We start from the raw sequence: 18,277 nt of genomic DNA, 5'->3' as shown, positions 1-18,277 counted from the left end.
TATTCCTGCCAAGATCCCAAGGGCTTTTGATTTCGCCCTGCAGAACTTTTTCATTTTCTTCTACTTAATATGGTAGGTGTCACACCCATTTTACAAAGTTTTCTCTAGAGGGCGTGGCTTCAACCTATTTCGCCCATTTTCACAGAAAACACTTATCGTCATAGAATCTATGCCCCTACCAAATTTCATAAGGATTGGTAAATTTTTGTTCAACTTATGGCTCCGCCACGTCCATTTTGAAACTTTCTTTTTATTTTGTATTTTGTTGCACCATATCATTACTGGAGTTGAATGTTGACATAATTTACATATGTATATACTGTAAAGAATTCAATTTTTTGTTAAAATTTGATTTAAAAAAATTTTTTTTGAAAAAGTGGGCGTGTTCGTTATCCGATTTAGCTAATTTTTATTTAGCACACATATAGTAATAGGGGTAACGTTCCTGCCAAATTTCATCATGATATCTTGAACGACTGCCAAATTACAGCTTGCAAAACTTTTAAATTACCTTCTTTTAAAAGTAGGCGGTGCCACGCCCATTGACCAAAATTTTACTAATTTTCTATTCTGCGTCATAATGTCAACCCAACTTTGGTAATGAATTATCGCACTTTTTCGGTTTTTCGAAATTTTTGATATCGAAAAAGTGGGCGTGGTTATAGTCCGATATCGTTCATTTTAAATAACGATCTGAGATGAGTGCCCAGGAACCTACATACCAAATTTCATCAAGATACCTCAAAATTTACTCAAGTTATCGTGTTAACCGACAGACGGGCGGACGGACAGACGGACGGACGGACATGGCTCAATCAAATTTTTGTTCGATACTGATGATTTTGATATACATATGTATGGAAGTCTATATCTATCTCGATTCCTTTATACCTGTACAACCAACCGTTATCCAATCAAAGTTAATATACTCTGTGTGCACAGCACAAGTATAAATAGATTACATATTTATAATCTGCACTTTTACATAATTATTTCGAATAATTTTCACAATATTTCAAGTTTTAATTTGTTGTTTTGGCATAAAACTGCAAACGGTCAAAAATTAGCGTACAAAAGTTTACTAGGCAACTCTGTCTAGTGAGAGAGCGATCAGCTGACACGTTCGTACAAAAAAATCAAAATTGTTTTGATTGCTAGGTTCCGGGCTACGTACGTACGTGCGTTGAACGTCGGTGAGTTTTCGTTTACATTGCACATTCATAAGATAGGTCGTGTCAGCTAACATGTTTTTTCTACGTACGTTCCTGGGTAACTGCGGCATATGCGCCTTTTGACGTTTCGTAACAAGTCTTGCCAGTTATTCCTTTTTTGCGATAACGGACGCCAATTGGGAGCACCAATGGAGGTCAATTCTGCCTCCACCTGCCTCTCCCAACTCAGTGGAGGTTTCCCGATTCCCCTGCTTCCAAACTGCGGTACCCTTGGGTTCTTGTTCCCTGCACTATCGTCATATCTGCGTAAAGGTCATACAGTCCATCCTTATACCTCCTTCGATACTCGCAGTCGGCACCACGGACAAGATCATGAATCTTACTTGACATCTGATTTCTAAAATTGATATGCCATTATTTTTATTTTGAGAAATTCTAAAATTCCTACTTATCACCTCTGCAGTCGTTTTTTCATAGTTTGATGAAGGGGCTACAACTGGCTTAGAGCTGCTGTTGCCATGCAGAATCGATTCGACGCTGGCAATAACAGTGGATCAACAGCATCGTAAGAAAGTGGACTAAGGAACTAATACCTAAACTGAATCCATGGTTTAAACGACCACACGGAGAGGCAGACTTGTCCCTGACCCAGTTTCTAACCGGACACGGTTGCTTTCGCAAATACCTGCACAGAATGGGCAAGGTTGATAATCAGAGTTGCCTGTGCCGTGGGGAGATAGAGGATCCTCGCCACACCTTCTTCGAATGCGGGCATTTCTCCGATCAGCGAAGGAGGGTTGAAGAGGTACTTGGCGACTTGAGGCATATACTAATCAGTAAACGAGAAGATGGTTGCCTAGCCCATTAGCGTGAGAGTGGCCATCGAGCTCACGGAGCACGCACCCGTACCCGAAGTAATGCTAAACGCGGTCCCAGGTATGTGGATTTCCGCGGGCCTTTGGAGGTTGGGTTTTGGTTGGTAGCCCTTCACGGAAGAAGGGAGTCCTACACTCGGAGAGTGAGGCTTAAATATCCCGGTGAGTGCATAGAGCATTTCCTCCTTCCACGAAACACAAAAGAAAAACACAACTGAAGTAGTACTTCCCAACTTAAATAAAACCAAACTGATTCATTAATCCTCAGCGCTGCTTTTATATTCTCTGTCGTCTCGTACGCCTATTTCTCCTATGGTCTAGACTTTTCGCGAAGAGTCTTCCCCAACAGCTGCTTATTTATTTCTCTTTTATGTATATTCAAAAGGCAAACTGTGTAAGAGTGAGTAATAACTTCTCTTATGTGCTGAATGGCGGCCACATGGTAGCGTGCTCCGCCTATCACACCGTATGCCCTGGGTTCAACTCCCGGGCAAAGCAACACCAAAATTTTAGAAATAAGGTTTTTCAATTAGAAGATAATTTTTCTAAGCGGGGTCGCCCCTCGGCAGTGTCTGGCAAGCGCTCCAAGTGTATTTCTGCCATGAAAAGCTCTCAGTGAAAACTCATCTGCCTTGCAGATGTCGTTCGGAGTCGGCATAAAACATGTAGGTCCCGTCCGGCCAATTTGTAGGGAAAAATCAAGAGGAGCACGACGCAAATTGGAAGAAAAGCTCGGCCTTAGATCTCTTCGGAGGTTATCGCGCCTTACATTTATTTTTTTTTATGTGCTGAATGTATGTGTAACATTCTGTGTGGCTGCTTGCTTTACTGTTGTTGTGCATTTACTTAGTAACAGCAAAGTGATGTACAGAAACGATAATATTCGTCCCACTATTATAAAACGACTTCAGACCCAAAAAGACATTGGAAGGAATTATAACCAAGTTAAAATACAAACACAATTTAAGCTGTATTTGTAAGGCTAAAAAAAATTGTTTTAAATTCTTCCGAAACTTTCTAAACATAAGGCGTGCTAAGAATCATTGCAGAGACTTCGCTCAAGCTGGACCATACATCTATACAGGGTTCCCGGTCATAAGGGGACAGAAGGTAACGAAAAGGCCGACCAGTTAGCGAGGGAGAGTGAACCACTCGATTAATCGTAAACTTCCCAAGCCGTATGGGAGAAATCAAAAGGAGACAGGATTTGCTTATGATCCATCAATTGTGCATATCATACGACGTTAAACTTACAAAGTTGCTCATTATCTAAAGAGAGAAGACTTAAGGCACACGATGTGCATGCTAATTGGACGCTGCCTTCCGGCGTCACATGCTTACTAGTTAGGCCTCGTCAGTAAAAGCAGATGTAGGAACTGCTGGTTGTAGCTAGAAATGGTTGAGCACGTTCTGTGCTCTTGTCCTGCGCTCGCGGGGTCAAGGCTCCAGCTGCTAGGAGCGGCACAGTTGCCGGATTTCGAGGTAGCTATAAAGGTCCTAGAAAACTTATAGTATTTGCGAAGAGGACGGAGTTATTTCATATCGTAAGTCCTAGAGCTGGATTCGATTCGATTTTTTTAAGAATCGATATTTTCGATTCGATTCTAGAAATAAATCGATTTAATCGATTAAATCGAACCAAACAAAGTTTCCCTGCAAAAATTGTTGGATTACGTGTTCCATTCTCTTCATGTTGGAGTACTCTAACGCAATGCGTTTGCGGACCACCATCAGCCGATCATTGCTCGTACTTTGGAAAGTACTCTCACGTATGTACTCTATGAAATACTCACAAACAAAGCGAGAGTGGGATCACCTACTCCTCCTAATTGGAGCACATTTTTTGTATGAATACAGATTAGTTTTGGAACATTCCTTACACTATGGAGTACTCGCGTTTTTTGAAGGGTTATTCAAATTTTGCTTATTCTTTGTAACAGTGTATTTGCTTACGTAAATAATTTCATAAAAATTGCCACTTCTGTTTTCGTGTTTGCTACTGTCTATGTCATAGAAAGTATTGATTTTATATATTTGTTAAAAGTGTGTTTCATAATGTTACTCGTGAAGGCAGAACATACCGAGGATCCAAGCATTGTGTAAAAGATCTGAATCCGTTATCTTCGACAATCCTAAAGGGTTGCATATCTGTGGCAATCATTCTAATCAAAGCACAATCCAGTTGTTTTTTTCGCTCATCTACAGACTTCCTTATGTTGTTGTTATTAGGTTCAAAAAAGGATTCTATAGGAGCTGTTGATGAAGACATTTGCATCAACGTTGGATGTGACCGCTTCAAGTGATTTAACAAATTGGTTGTATTTCCACCTGTTTTACATTTTTTGCCCACAATAACCTTGGAATGTGTTTGTACGATATGGGTATCAAAAGAAAGGTGTTAACGAGTATTTTAAAAGGGAGGAAGCCGTAGGTCTATAGGTGGACGCCTTTTCGAGATATCGCCATAAAGGTGGACCACGGGTGACTCTAGAATGCGTTTGTACGATATGGGTATCAAATGAAAGTTGTTAATGAGTATTTTAAAAGGGAGTGGGCCTTAAGTCTATAGGTGGACGCCTTTTCGAGATAACGCCATAAAGGTGGACCAGGGGTGACTCTAGAATGCGTTTGTACGATATGGGTATCAAATGAAAGGTGTTAATGAGTATTTTAAAAGGGAGTGGGCCTAAGTTCTATAGGTGGACGCCATTTCGGGATATAGACATAAAGGTGGACCAGGGGTGACTCTAGAATGTGTTTATACGATATGGGTATCAAAAGAAAGGTGTTAAAGAGTATTTTAAAAGGGAGTGGACCTTATTTCTATAGGTGGACGCCTTTTCGAGATATCGCCATAAAAGTGGACCAAGGGTGACTCTAGAATGCGTTTGTACTATATGGGTATCAAATGAAAGGTGGTAATGAGTATTTTAAAAGGGAGTGGGCCTTAGTTCTATAGGTGGACGCCATTTCGGGATATAGACATAAAGGTGGACCAGGGGTGACTCTAGCATGTGTTTGTACGACATGGGTATCAAATGATAGGTGTTAATGAGTATTTTAAAAGGCAGTGGGCCTTAGTTCTATAGGTGGACGGCTTTTTCGAGATATCGCCATAAAGGTGGACCACGGGACTCTAGAATGCGTTCGTACGATATTGGTATCAAATTAAAGGTATTAATGAGTATTTTAAAAAGGAGTGGGCCTTAGTTCTATGGGTGGACGCCTTTTCGAGATAACGCCATAAAGGTGGACCAGGGGTGACTCTAGAATGCGTTTGTACGATATGGGTATCAAATGAAAGGTGTTAATGAGTATTTTAAAAGGGAGTGGGCCTTTGTTCTATAGGTGGACGCCATTTCGGGATATAGACATAAAGGTGGACCAGGGGTGACTCTAGAATGTGTTTATACGATATGGGTATCAAAAGAAAGGTGTTAAAGAGTATTTTAAAAGGGAGTGTACCTTAGTTCTATAGGTGGACGCCTTTTCGAGATATCGCCATAAAAGTGGACCAGGGGTGACTCTAGAATGCGTTTGTACGATATGGGTATCAAATGAAAGGTAGTAATGAGTATTTTAAAAGGGAGTGGGCCTTAGTTCTATAGGTGGACGCCATTTCGGGATATAGACATAAAGGTGGACCAGGGGGACTCTAGTATGTGTTTGTACGACATGGGTATCAAATGATAGGTGTTAATGAGTATTTTAAAAGGCAGTGGGCCTTAGTTCTATAGGTGGACGGCTTTTTCGAGATATCGCCATAAAGGTGGACCACGGGACTCTAGAATGCATTTGTACGATATTGGTATCAAAAGAAAGGTGTTAATGAGTATTTTAAAAAGGAGTGGGCCGTAGGTCTATAGGTGGACGCCTTTTCGAGATAACGCCATAAAGGTGGACCAGGGGTGACTCTAGAATGTGTTTGTACGATATGGGTATCAAAAGAAAGGTATTAATGAGTATTTTAAAAAGGAGTGGGCCTTAGTTCTATGGATGGACGCCTTTTCGAGATAACGCCATAAAGGTGGACCAGGGGTGACTCTAGAATGCGTTTGTACGATATGGGTATCAAATGAAAGGTGTTAATGAGTATTTTAAAAGGGAGTGGGCCTTAGGTCTATAGGTGGACGCCTTTTCGAGATATCGCCAAAAAGGTGGACCACGGGTGACTCTAGAATGCGTTTGTACGATATGGGTATCAAAAGAAAGGTATTAATGAGTATTTTAAAAGGGAGTGGGCCGTAGGTCTATAGGTGAACGCCTTTTCGAGATATCGCCATGAAGGTGGACCACGGGTGACTCTAGAATGCGTTTGTACGATATGGGTATCAAATTAAAGGTATTAATGAGGGCTTTAAAAGGGAGTGGCTCTTAGTTGTATATGTGAAGGCGTTTTCGAAAATGTGGACCAGGGTGATCCAGAACATCATCTGTCGGGTACCGCTAATTTATTTATATATGTAATACCACGAACAGTATTCCTTCCAAGATTCCAGATTTTCATTTTCTTCTACTTAATATGGTAGGTGTCACACCCATTTTACCAAGTTTTTTTCTAAAGTTATATTTTGCGTCAATAGACCAATACAATTACCATGTTGCATCTCTTTTTTCGTATTTGGTATATAATTATGGCATTTTTTTCATTTTTCGTAATTTTCGATATCGGAAAAGTGGGCGTGGTCATAGTCGGATGTCGGACATTTTTTACACCAATACAAAGTGAGTTCAGATAAATACGTGAACTGAGTTTAGTAAAGATATATCGATTTTTGCTCAAGTTATCGTGTTAACGGCAGAGCGGAAGGACAGACGGTCGACTGTGTATAAAAACTGGGCGTGGCTTCAACCGATTTCGCCCTTTTTCACAGAAAACAGTTATCGTCCTAGAATCTAAGCCTCTACCAAATTTCACAAGGATTGGTAAATTTTTGTTCGACTTATGGCATTAAAAGTATCCTAGACAAATTAAATGAAAAAGGGCGGAGCCACGCTCATTTTGAAATTTTCTTTTATTTTTGTATTTTGTTGCAACATATAATTACTGGAGTTGAATGTTGACATAATTTACTTATATACTGTAAAGATATTAACTTTTCTTTTAAAATTTGAATTAAAAAAATTTTTTTTTAAAAAGTGGGCGTGGTCGTTCTCCGATTTTGCTAATTGTTATTAAGCAGACATATAGTAATAAGTTTAACGTTTCTGCCAAATTTCATCATGATATCTTCAACGACTGCCAAATTACAGCTTGCAAAACTTCTAAATTACCTTCTTTTAAAAGTGGGCGGTGCCACGCCCATTGTCCAAAATTTTACTAGTATTCTATTCTGCGTCATAAGTTCAACTCACCTACCAAGTTTCATCGCTTAATCCGTATTTGGTAATGAATTATCGCACTTTTTCGATTTTTCGAAATTTTCGACATCGAAAAAGTGGGCGTGGTTATTGTCCGATATCGTTCATTTTAAATAGCAATCTGAGATGAGTGCCCAGGAACCTACGTACCAAATTTCATCACGATACCTCAAAATTTACTCAAGTTATCGTGTTAACGGACAGACGGACGGACGGACATGGCTCAATCGAATTTTTTTTCGATACTGATGATTTTGATATATGGAAGTCTATATCTATCTCGATTCCTTTATACCTGTACAACCAACCGTTATCCAATCAAAGTTAATATACTCTGTGAGCTCTGCTCAACTGAGTATAAAAAGCTTCCCCGACAAGCAAATATATGTCAGGAACTAATTTATTATCGCTTGAATGCATTTTATTATATTTGTGACGAAAACTACACAGTTTTAAAATGTGCGATGGTTACTTGGCTCCACATTTGCGAAATCTTTAATTAAGATTATTCCGCATTCATAGCTATTTATGCGTTTTGATATTTTAATATCTTTCGAGGAAAAAGTAGCATCCTATATTGATTTTGGCATTAAATATAGAAATAAGTATTCAATGGAAGGAATTATTTACCACACGCGTCGATTTTTAATATGTGTCCAAAAATTTCAGGTGACGCGTTCTAATTTAGGAAGCAATAATCCGAAGGCGACAAAGTAATGCTTTTACTCTGTCAAGAGATTTTTACAAAAAAAAAAGTTTAAAAGTTTCATGTGGTTGGTGTAATTTTGGTGATATCGTTGTACACAGAAAGGAATTAACTAAAAAGATGTTTTGTGCTGATACAGTTTTCACCAGTTTCGGAGCCGTCTGAGGGCAAATATTAGGTTTTTTGTGAATATCTACTAATAAAGGAACAATTTCTTATTTCCGACTTCTGATGATTGAATTATTATTACAGAATTCTTGAATTCTGCTGCCAATTCCTCTTAAAAGAAAGCGTGAAATAAAACACGGAATACAACAAGAACTAACAACAAAAAATTTTAAGATCTGCTTGGTGCGGGCGCTGTTGTACTACTTCCCTCCTTTTTCACCCCTTCTATGTCATGACCGATTTGAGTTCAATTATTTTCTAATAAAAGGGACTTACACTTTGCAGGTCCATGTACCATGGCTATACTATACTATTGTTACGAATATTAGCAAAACTAAGGAGTGCTGCCGTCTCTAAGCCGATGCTAAGCAGTGACGTGAATGCACATCAATAATTCAATCATTATGTATCTACATAAACGAAACAATAACTGCGTCTACTTATATGTACCATGTACGTATACGAGCAGCGGAGAGTCAATGCACTAACACATGCATATATCTGAGATACTGCTATAAGTATGCAATGAGAAAAACTATAAAATTGTGCAATTGTAGTTACAGCTGAGAAGTTTGAGAGCTACTTGACTAGTAGATTCTGGAAGCGCCTAGAAGATGTATAAAATTGTGCAATTTTAGTTATAGCTGAGAAGTTTGAGAGCTCATGGACAATGCTAGTAGATTCTAGAAAATGCGAACGAGGAAACCCAAGTGTATAAAAGGCGACAGATGTAGTGGCGCTGTAATTCAGTTTGATTTGAGTTGTCAAGCAGTTACGACTAAGACGATATCTAGCGAGCAATAGCAGTATTATTTTGAAAGTCAGTTCATTTAAGCTATCAGTTTGGTTATTAAGCTATTCGTTGCACAGTTTGAGTGTTATTGTGAAGTATTTTAATAAGGGCCATTTTTCCATTATTCAATATTGGAGTTATTTATTCAACAGTTTAGCGATACGAACCTAGCAAAAGGGCAAATAAGAGGATTTGCAAGTAAAATCGTTACACTATACTAAACTCCCTTTATTTATGCTAATTTTGCGAAGACAAACCTAAATTTGATTTAACTTGATTATCATTGAATGTCATGCATACTTATTAGTATCGAGGTTAGAGATATCCCTATTCGGTTTCGGGCCTATTAAATTAGGCTTTAACGATTAGGAACACCTAACATTTAAGATTTGCATTATTTTGGCCGTCACATCTGTCTTAATGAAAACAACTTTTCTTTACAACATTCTTACAAACTATATAAACTATTCAACATGAGTATGAGTGTATGAGTGGATATCCTTGCTTTAAGGAGCCCAAATCCGCTTTAACTACATATTCGTTTATGGTGCGAGATTTAAATAATTTTTTAAGTACGAAATTAATTAAATTTTCTTTAAATAAGTATTTTCATGTTCAATTAAAAGATTGTGTACTCAATTTTAAATTGACGGCTGATAAAAAACAGCGAATTTTTACAAAACGTTTGCTAATAACTTTTAAATAGAATTGAATGATAATTATCCGCCACCGGATTATCATTAAAACCCGTTTTCAGGTACTCCTTTGACAATTTTTGTGATATTTTAAGTTTTTGTCAAGTAAAAAATTACCAATTTTATACGTGGAGTCAAGTAACCACGGTTGTAAAGAACAGGGTGAACTTTTAAAATTTCTAAAAAAATTCTTTATAGCGCCAATCAATTCCTGTTTTTCATGCGGTTACCTTGACCATGCTTATTTCAGCTGAAAACTGTGTTTAATACGTCTATGATAGACCAAAATTTCAAATCCCATTTTTAATTTAGATAAGATTTTAACTAAAGAGTATTTTAGTCAGCGACTATGATTACGGGCCACTACCTTTTATTATTTTTAACATATACTTATTTAAACAATTCACAAAGTCTTCTATTCGTTTAATCAAATTTTTTTGTAGCAAACCATGGAAACCCTAACATCGCGTTAGCAACTGCAGCAAGGTTTAAAGCCTCGGAGCAGCTTGAGTGCAGGCCTTATGGCGACATCAGTATAGCGCCATCTAATATCGGTCAAACGGAATATATTATCCGGTACCCTGAGCTTCGAAAGCGATCTTGGAGCCACAATTGAGCCGAAGGGTTGGTGCCAAGGTGCAGAAATTAATGGAAGGGGTTGGGTCTGCTGGTTACCCAGAAATAAGTAGATCCTACAGGCTGCCAGATTACAGATGCCGCGTTTTCAGGCGGAAATTATAGCAGTGAAGAAAGCAGCAGAAATTCTGTAGGAAGCGTGCTTAAGCTGCGTCAATATATACATATATAGATAGTCAGGCTGCGATTCATCTCACACAGTAGTTAATCAAGAAGTGTTCTGGAATGCAAAGAAGCATTGGAAAACCTCTGCTCAGGACGAACCATATATCTTTGCTGGCTTCCCGGTCATAAAGGGATAGAAGGTAACGAAAAGGCCGATGAGTTGGCAAAGGAGGGAGCGACATCCGCTGAGTCGACAATAACATCCCAATCCGTTTGGGAGAAACCAAAATTAGACAGGAGTTGCATATGATCCATCCAGCAGGAAAGGTGTGGAAAAAAGCGCGGGGCTGCAAAATTTCTACGATCATGTGCAAAGCCTACGGCCTACGACATTAGACTCACAAAGTGGCTCATATCTATGAAGAGATATACAATGGGCATACTGACTGAACACTGCCTTCTGGTGTCACATGCTTATAAGTTAGACCTCGTCGGTAACAGCAAGTGCAGGAAGTGTTAGCTGTAGGGAAAACGGTTGAGCACGTTCAGTGTTCATGTCCTGCGCTCGCCAGTTCAAGGCTCCAGCTATTAGGGGCGGCACAGTTGCCAGATCTTAAGGCAGCAATTTAACTGGGTCCTGCTAGTATTTGCCAAGAGGACGGAGTTATTCTATAACATATGTCCTGGCACCTGATTAGGGTTCTTCCGTTTGGTCGTCAAACAAATTCTGGTAACACTATGGATGCATTCAGTCAATATGAGGTTTTTATTGGCTGGTCAGTTCAAACTAACCTAACCTATGGAAACAACCTGAAATTTTAGATTTCACAAAGAGCTCGACACTTTTGTGAATGGCCAAATTGTTTGTAAACCAATTAAAGAATACAAATTTGGTCCATTACTTTGAGATTTGCTCCCAAATGACAACATGGTGTGGCAGCCGTGGACGATATCGTCAAAGCAGGTTTCATCCGCTAAGCGTCTCGTTTGCCAAACAGAATGTGGCTGAATATCTCTTTGAGCACCAAAGTTGTAACTCTTCAAGATTTTGTACAAGTTAACTAAAGATCCCTTGTGAACCCAAATATTTAAGTGATTTATCATGCCGGAACCACAAAAGGTGGCAGCATGGTGATATACATAAAAACATGAATAAGAATTCTATCTACTTTTTTATGCAATTCGATGGGCTATTGTCAGTTGAAGTATCAAATTATATTGAAAAAGTACTAATTAACTGATTTCCGGCCGTAACCTGTGTGGTTCCGCCATGGTGTTTAAAAATGAAATCGGATGTTATGGGCTATGTAGATTTTCAGAGCTAATTACCCGTTTGAAGTCCGCATCATTGTGTATCACATATGTCCAAAATGGTCCTTAATCTCAAAATAAATAACTCAAATATTCAGTATAGCAAAATGTTCTTTATTGAGAACACTACTCTGGTAGTAGTACTTGTAGGGTTCTTATTATTTTTATTTAACTTTGTATTTTAGTTACTTTGAACTTTGTAATTTTTAAATGTATTATCAATATTTTAAGTTTCAATATTGATTTTTCAATTTTCAAAAATATTCATTGTTGTGAATAATAAAAGGTATTGACGCATGCATTTAGGCGTATTCTTTATTGAATACAAGTTTCCTTATATATAAAATTAAAAAGTGGTTTCAATGTCCACATTGGCGATCTCTGCCTATTTTAAAAAATTGTGTGGTGTGCATTTTTTTTTTTGAACAACGTTAAAGGCGAAAGAAAAAGCAAGCCAACTAACTTTGGAGGAAGGAGCAGAGCAGTGTGGACGTAAAAAGAAAAAGTATTGAAAAAGAATTTTCTACACATACCGACACAACGGCAATAACCAAATAAAAGCAGCGGAAACGCTCTCGTGAGTTGAATTACTGAAGACAAAACGGCATGCACATTTGATCGTAACTGCTCGCCGAGCAAAAAATATTAAAAAAAAGAGTTAAAAAAAACTAACGGGAGAGCAACTTGTTTTTGTTTTATTGCAAATTCTCTTCGTCAGAAGTGAAAGAAAAATACCAAAAATATAAACTTTAAACACATCAACAACAGTTCGATCAGCGATCCAATCATTAACATATACCTACATACATAGGACGCGTATTTAATTGAATTCGGAGCAGTGGCAACAACAACAACAACTAAAACTAAAAAATACCAATAACAGTGACAACTGAGTGCAGTTTTGTATGAATTTAATGGAGCACCAATGACCAAACATTGTATAATGAAAATTGGAAAATTTCAACAAAGGGAGAAAGACTACTGCACAACTAAACTTTTTGAAAGCAGCGGAGTGCATTTTCAAAAACTACTATAGCATTTTCAGGTCAAATGAAACTTTTTTGAAGTCAAATGAAACTTTTTTCATTTCAAATGAACCTTTTTTCATTTTAAATTAAACTTTTTTCATTTTAAATGAAACTTTTTTCATTTTAAATGAAACTTTTTTCAAGTCAAATGAAACCATACTCTTAGGTAATTGTGAATATATTTATATCGTACTTTATAACGCTAAGTATTTATCAAATTTTTCTTTAAGACAACTATTTCTAATTAGCCACATTGAAGGCAAAATTTTTGCTTAAATTTTCTGTGTGAATTTTAGCTGCAGTTAAGGTCGGTTTAGTTTAGCCTTGCCTTTTGATCGCTTCAATTTTTAATAGATAAAGTAGCAGGGCTATACGCTAGGCAACTTATATACTACAGTTTAACCACCCAATTAAAACAAGCACCTATATTTTTTACTTGTATCTACTCCTGTTATATATAAATCACATTCTTCTTCTACATATCATCATCATGAAAAAAACCCTTAAAAATCAAAGTCAAAAAAAGTAAACAAAAAATGAAATTTCGCAGGCTCGAAAATTATTTGTTTGGATATCCGTAGTGAAACTTTTTTTCCTGACCCCAAATCCTATCGAAACATCGACGGCGCGATATCGGTTAATAAATCGACCCATTCTAATATATATATTCTAAGTATTACTTTTAAATACAATATACAATGAAAAATAATGGAATAAAAACAAATATATATGTTTTCAAAGTCCCAAACGAGTGAAGTGCAATGTAACTACGCCATAGAGTAGAAAATGTCAGTTTTTACCGTTATTTTTTTCAGCATAGTTAAAAAAGATCTCTCCACAGTCCACATGCTCTACTATATAGTTGGTAAAATTAATGTTTCTCTCAATACCTTGCTATCGTTCTATGTTGTTTGGTAAGACGTTGGTCAAAGAGAAAAGCATAATACAGAGGATTCAACCGATGTGTTAGTTGGTGTCAGACAGTGAATAGGAAATACGCTTACATCATGCTCTTTGGTTCCTTCTATTTGTTCTCTACGTTGTTTTATTAACGAAGTATATGTAGAAGAAGAATGTGCTTTATATATAACAGGAGTAGATACAAGTAAAAAATATAGGTGCTTGTTTTAATTGGGTGGTTAAACTGTAGTATATAAGTTGCCTAGCGTATAACCCTGCTACTTTATCTATTAAAAATTGAAACGATCAAAAGGCAAGGCTAAACTAAGCCGCCTTAACTGCAGCTTAAATTCACAAAGAAAAGTTAAGCAAAAATTTTGCCTTCAATGTGGCTAATTAGAAATAGTTGTCTTAAAGAAAAATTTGATAAATACTTAGCGTTATAAAGTACGATATAAATATATTCACATTTACCTTAGTAGTATGGTTTCATTTGACTTGAAAAAAGTTTCATTTGAAATGAAAAAAGTTTCATTTAAAATGAAAGAAGTTTCATTTAAAATGAATGAAGTTTCATTTAAAATGAAAAAAGTTTCATTTGACCTGAAAATGCTATATCATACTTGAAATCCTTTGCCATTGCACAAAACATTGTCCAATTTCATCAATCAATTTTAAAGCCATTGCACAATATTAAAACCATCGTCAAATTTCATCAATCAATTTTAACGCAATTACTGAATTTAAAGGGGACCCAAATTTGGAAGAAAAAAAATAACAAATATTTTGGAAGAAGAATTTTTAGATTGGTTTGGTCTAAATAAATATATATTGTTTGTTTAAACAGTTAGTATAAAATATAAATATTTTTAATATTGATATTTAATATTTTACTAAATTTGTAAACTCATTCTTCAATTTAGTTAAAATGTTTCATTCTCCACGACACAATACACACACTTCTACACAATATTTAAGTGATTCGCTTATTGATTTACAGAATAATTCTTCTCAAAAAGAATTAATAAATCCATATGCAAATCAAAATAATTCTGAAATGTGTGCTACATCAGTCAAACTTCCACAATTTTGGACTAATTGTCCGGAAGCATGGTTTATTCATGCCGAAACACAATTTAGTGCTAAAAACATTACACAAGAAAACACTAAATATTAACACATCATCACAGCACTTTCGCAGGGAGTGATAATAACTATTTTAGATTTTATCCAAAATCCCCCTATTAATAACAAATTAAAAAAAAAAAAAAAATAAATGTAAGGCGCGATAACCTCCGAAGAGATCTAAGGCCGAGGTCTCTTCCAATTTGCGTCGTGCTCCTCTTGATTTTCCCTACAAATTGGCCGGACGGGACCTACATGTTTTATGCCGACTCCGAACGGCATCTGCGAGGCAGATGAGTTTTCACTGAGAGCTTTTCATGGCAGAAATACACCCGGAGCGCTTGCCAAACACTGCCGAGGGGCGACCCCGCTTAGAAAAATTTTCTTCTAATTGAAAAACCTTATTTCTAAAATTTTGATGTTGCTTTGCCCGGGGTGCGAACCCAGGGCATACGGTGTGATAGGCGGAGCACGCTACCATCACACCACGGAAGGACACTCACTTAGCGAAAATTCGAAACTTGATAAAATTTTAAACGATTCTGAGATGGGTGATCGTAAGCCCTCAGAATTTTATCGTTCATTAATTATATTAGCCGGATCAAGTTTTAGTAAAAATATTTTAAAGAAAATTTGGATTCGTAAACTTCCTAAAAATTTGAGTATGATTTTGGCTAGTTCGAGTTCTAATAATATTACCGAATTAATAAAATTAGCAGATAATATTTGGGAAGTGATAAACAAAAATGAAGTATTTTCGGTTAATAATTTTTCGGATACAAAAACACAAATTTCTGTTGCTGAAAACTTGGTTAAAACCACCTCTTTGATGTGTGAACATTTTCAGAAACTTTCTTTGGAGTTAGGTGAAATTAAAACAGAAATGTATCGGAATAAATCTAGGTCGCGTTCCAATTCTAGGAACAATTTTAGAAATTCTTTTAGGCGTCGTTCTAACTCGCGTAATAATCCAAATTGGTTGTGTAGATTTCACTACAAATTTGGAAATAATGCTAGAAGTTGTGAACAACCTTGTTCTTATAACAAAAAAAAAAAAGATTCAACAAACTAAATTCTTCCGTTCCTGCAGCGACGAACAACGGAAATTTAGAATTTTCGACGCGTCGCTTATTTATTTTTGATAGAGAAAACAAAATTTTTTAATTGATAGTGGAGCAGAAATTTTGATATTACCCGCGTCTAAATTTCCTAATACGAAACGTTCCGACATAATTCTCACTGCAGCTAATGGCTCAACAATTGACACTTAGGGGAAAAGGCTTTTAAACGTAAATTTGGGTTTAAGACGTGAATTTCCTTTTACATTTTTGATTGGGGATATAGCTAAGCCAATAATTGGCGTTGATTTTCTTTGTAAATATGGTCTTCTTATAGATATTAATAGTAAATCCATTAACCAACCTCTCAGTTAATACAGTATCTTACTTTTGTGATATTCCATTACCCAAATTATTTGTGGTTGACAATAAATTTAAAAAATTCTTTATAGCGCCAATCAATTCCTGTTTTTCATGCGGTTACCTTGTCCATGCTTATTTCAGCTGAAAACTTTGTTTAATACGTCTATGATAGACCAAAATTTCAAATCCCATTTTTAATTTAGATAAGATTTTAACTAAAGAGTATTTTAGTCAGCGACTATGATTACGGGACACTACCTTTTATTATTTTTAACATATACTTATTTAAACAATTCACAAAGCCTTCTATTCGTTTAATCAAATTTTTTTGTAGCAAACCATGGAAACCCTAACATCGCGTTAGCAACTGCAGCAAGGTTTAAAGCCTCGGAGCAGCTTGAGTGCAGGCCTTATGGCGACATCAGTATAGCGCCATCTAATATCGGTCAAACGGAATATATTGTCCGGTACCCTGAGCTTCGAAAGCGATCTTGGAGCCACAATTGAGCCGAAGGGTTGGTGCCAAGGTGCAGAAATTAATGGAAGGGGTTGGGTCTGCTGGTTACCCAGAAATAAGTAGATCCTACAGGCTGCCAGATTACAGGCGCCGCGTTTTTCAGGCGGAAATTATAGCAGTGAAGAAAGCAGCAGAAATTCTGTAGGAAGCGTGCTTAAGCTGCGTCAATATATACATATATAGATAGTCAGGCTGCGATTCATCTCACACAGTAGTTAATCAAGAAGTGTTCTGGAATGCAAAGAAGCATTGGAAAACCTTTGCTCAGGACGAACCATATATCTTTGCTGGCTTCCCGGTCATAAAGGGATAGAAGGTAACGAAAAGGCCGATGAGTTGGCAAAGGAGGGAGCGACATCCGCTGAGTCGACAATAACATCCCAATCCGTTTGGGATAAACCAAAATTAGACAGGAGTTGCATATGATCCATCCAGCAGGAAAGGTGTGGACAAAAGCGCGGGGCTGCAAAATTTCTACGATCATGTGCAAAGCCTACGGCCTACGACATTAGACTCACAAAGTGGCTCATATCTATGAAGAGATATACAATGGGCATACTGACTGAACACTGCCTTCTGGCGTCACATGCTTATAAGTTAGACCTCGTCGGTAACAGCAAGTGCAGGAAGTGTTAGCTATAGGGAAAAACGGTTGAGCACGTTCAGTGTTCATGTCCTGCGCTCGCCAGTTCAAGGCTCCAGCTATTAGGGGCTGCACAGTTGCCAGATCTTAAGGCAGCAATTTAACTGGGTCCTGCTAGTATTTGCCAAGAGGACGGAGTTATTCTATATCATATGTCCTGGCACCTGATTAGGGTTCTTCCGTTTGGTCGTCAAACAAATTCTGGTAACACTATGGATGCATTCAGTCAATATGAGGTCTTTATTGGCTGGTCAGTTCAAACTAACCTAACCTATGGAAACAACCTGAATTTTAGATTTCACAAAGAGCTCGACACTTTTGTGAATGGCCAAATTGTTTTTAAACCAATTAAAGAATACAAATTTGGTTCACACTCAGAGAAAAACGCCGTTCTAAAATCCAGCACCACCGGAATCAACTCAAGCTTTTCATGTTCTTACTTTTTTGTTCTTGAAAAACGAACGACCTGTTCTTAAAACAACAACCTTGTTCTTGAACTGACACCATTTTCTTGAAAAACGAACGGCCGGTCTTAAAGTATGAACAAATGTTCTATTAATGAGAACGATGTTCTTAAATCAAGCCCAAGAAAAAAAACGGTACAATTCGTGTGCACTAGAATGTTAAATACAACACTTGGCAGCAGCTATCAAGCTGTTGTAGTGGCCCAGCGGCTATGATGTTGCGCTTGCGATCGTGTTGCGCGAGTTCGATCACCACCAAACTCTCAATTTTTTAAAACAATTTTTTTTTGTTCTATTTTTTAACTCTTATTTTTCGTTCAGTTCCATTCACATATCCACAGGTAATTCTCAAACTTG

The sequence above is a fragment of the Eurosta solidaginis genome, chromosome 4 (assembly GCF_040869045.1).
Source record: "Eurosta solidaginis isolate ZX-2024a chromosome 4, ASM4086904v1, whole genome shotgun sequence".
Taxonomy (NCBI): Eukaryota; Metazoa; Arthropoda; class Insecta; order Diptera; family Tephritidae; genus Eurosta; species Eurosta solidaginis.
Note: the sequence above shows the minus strand (reverse complement) of the source record.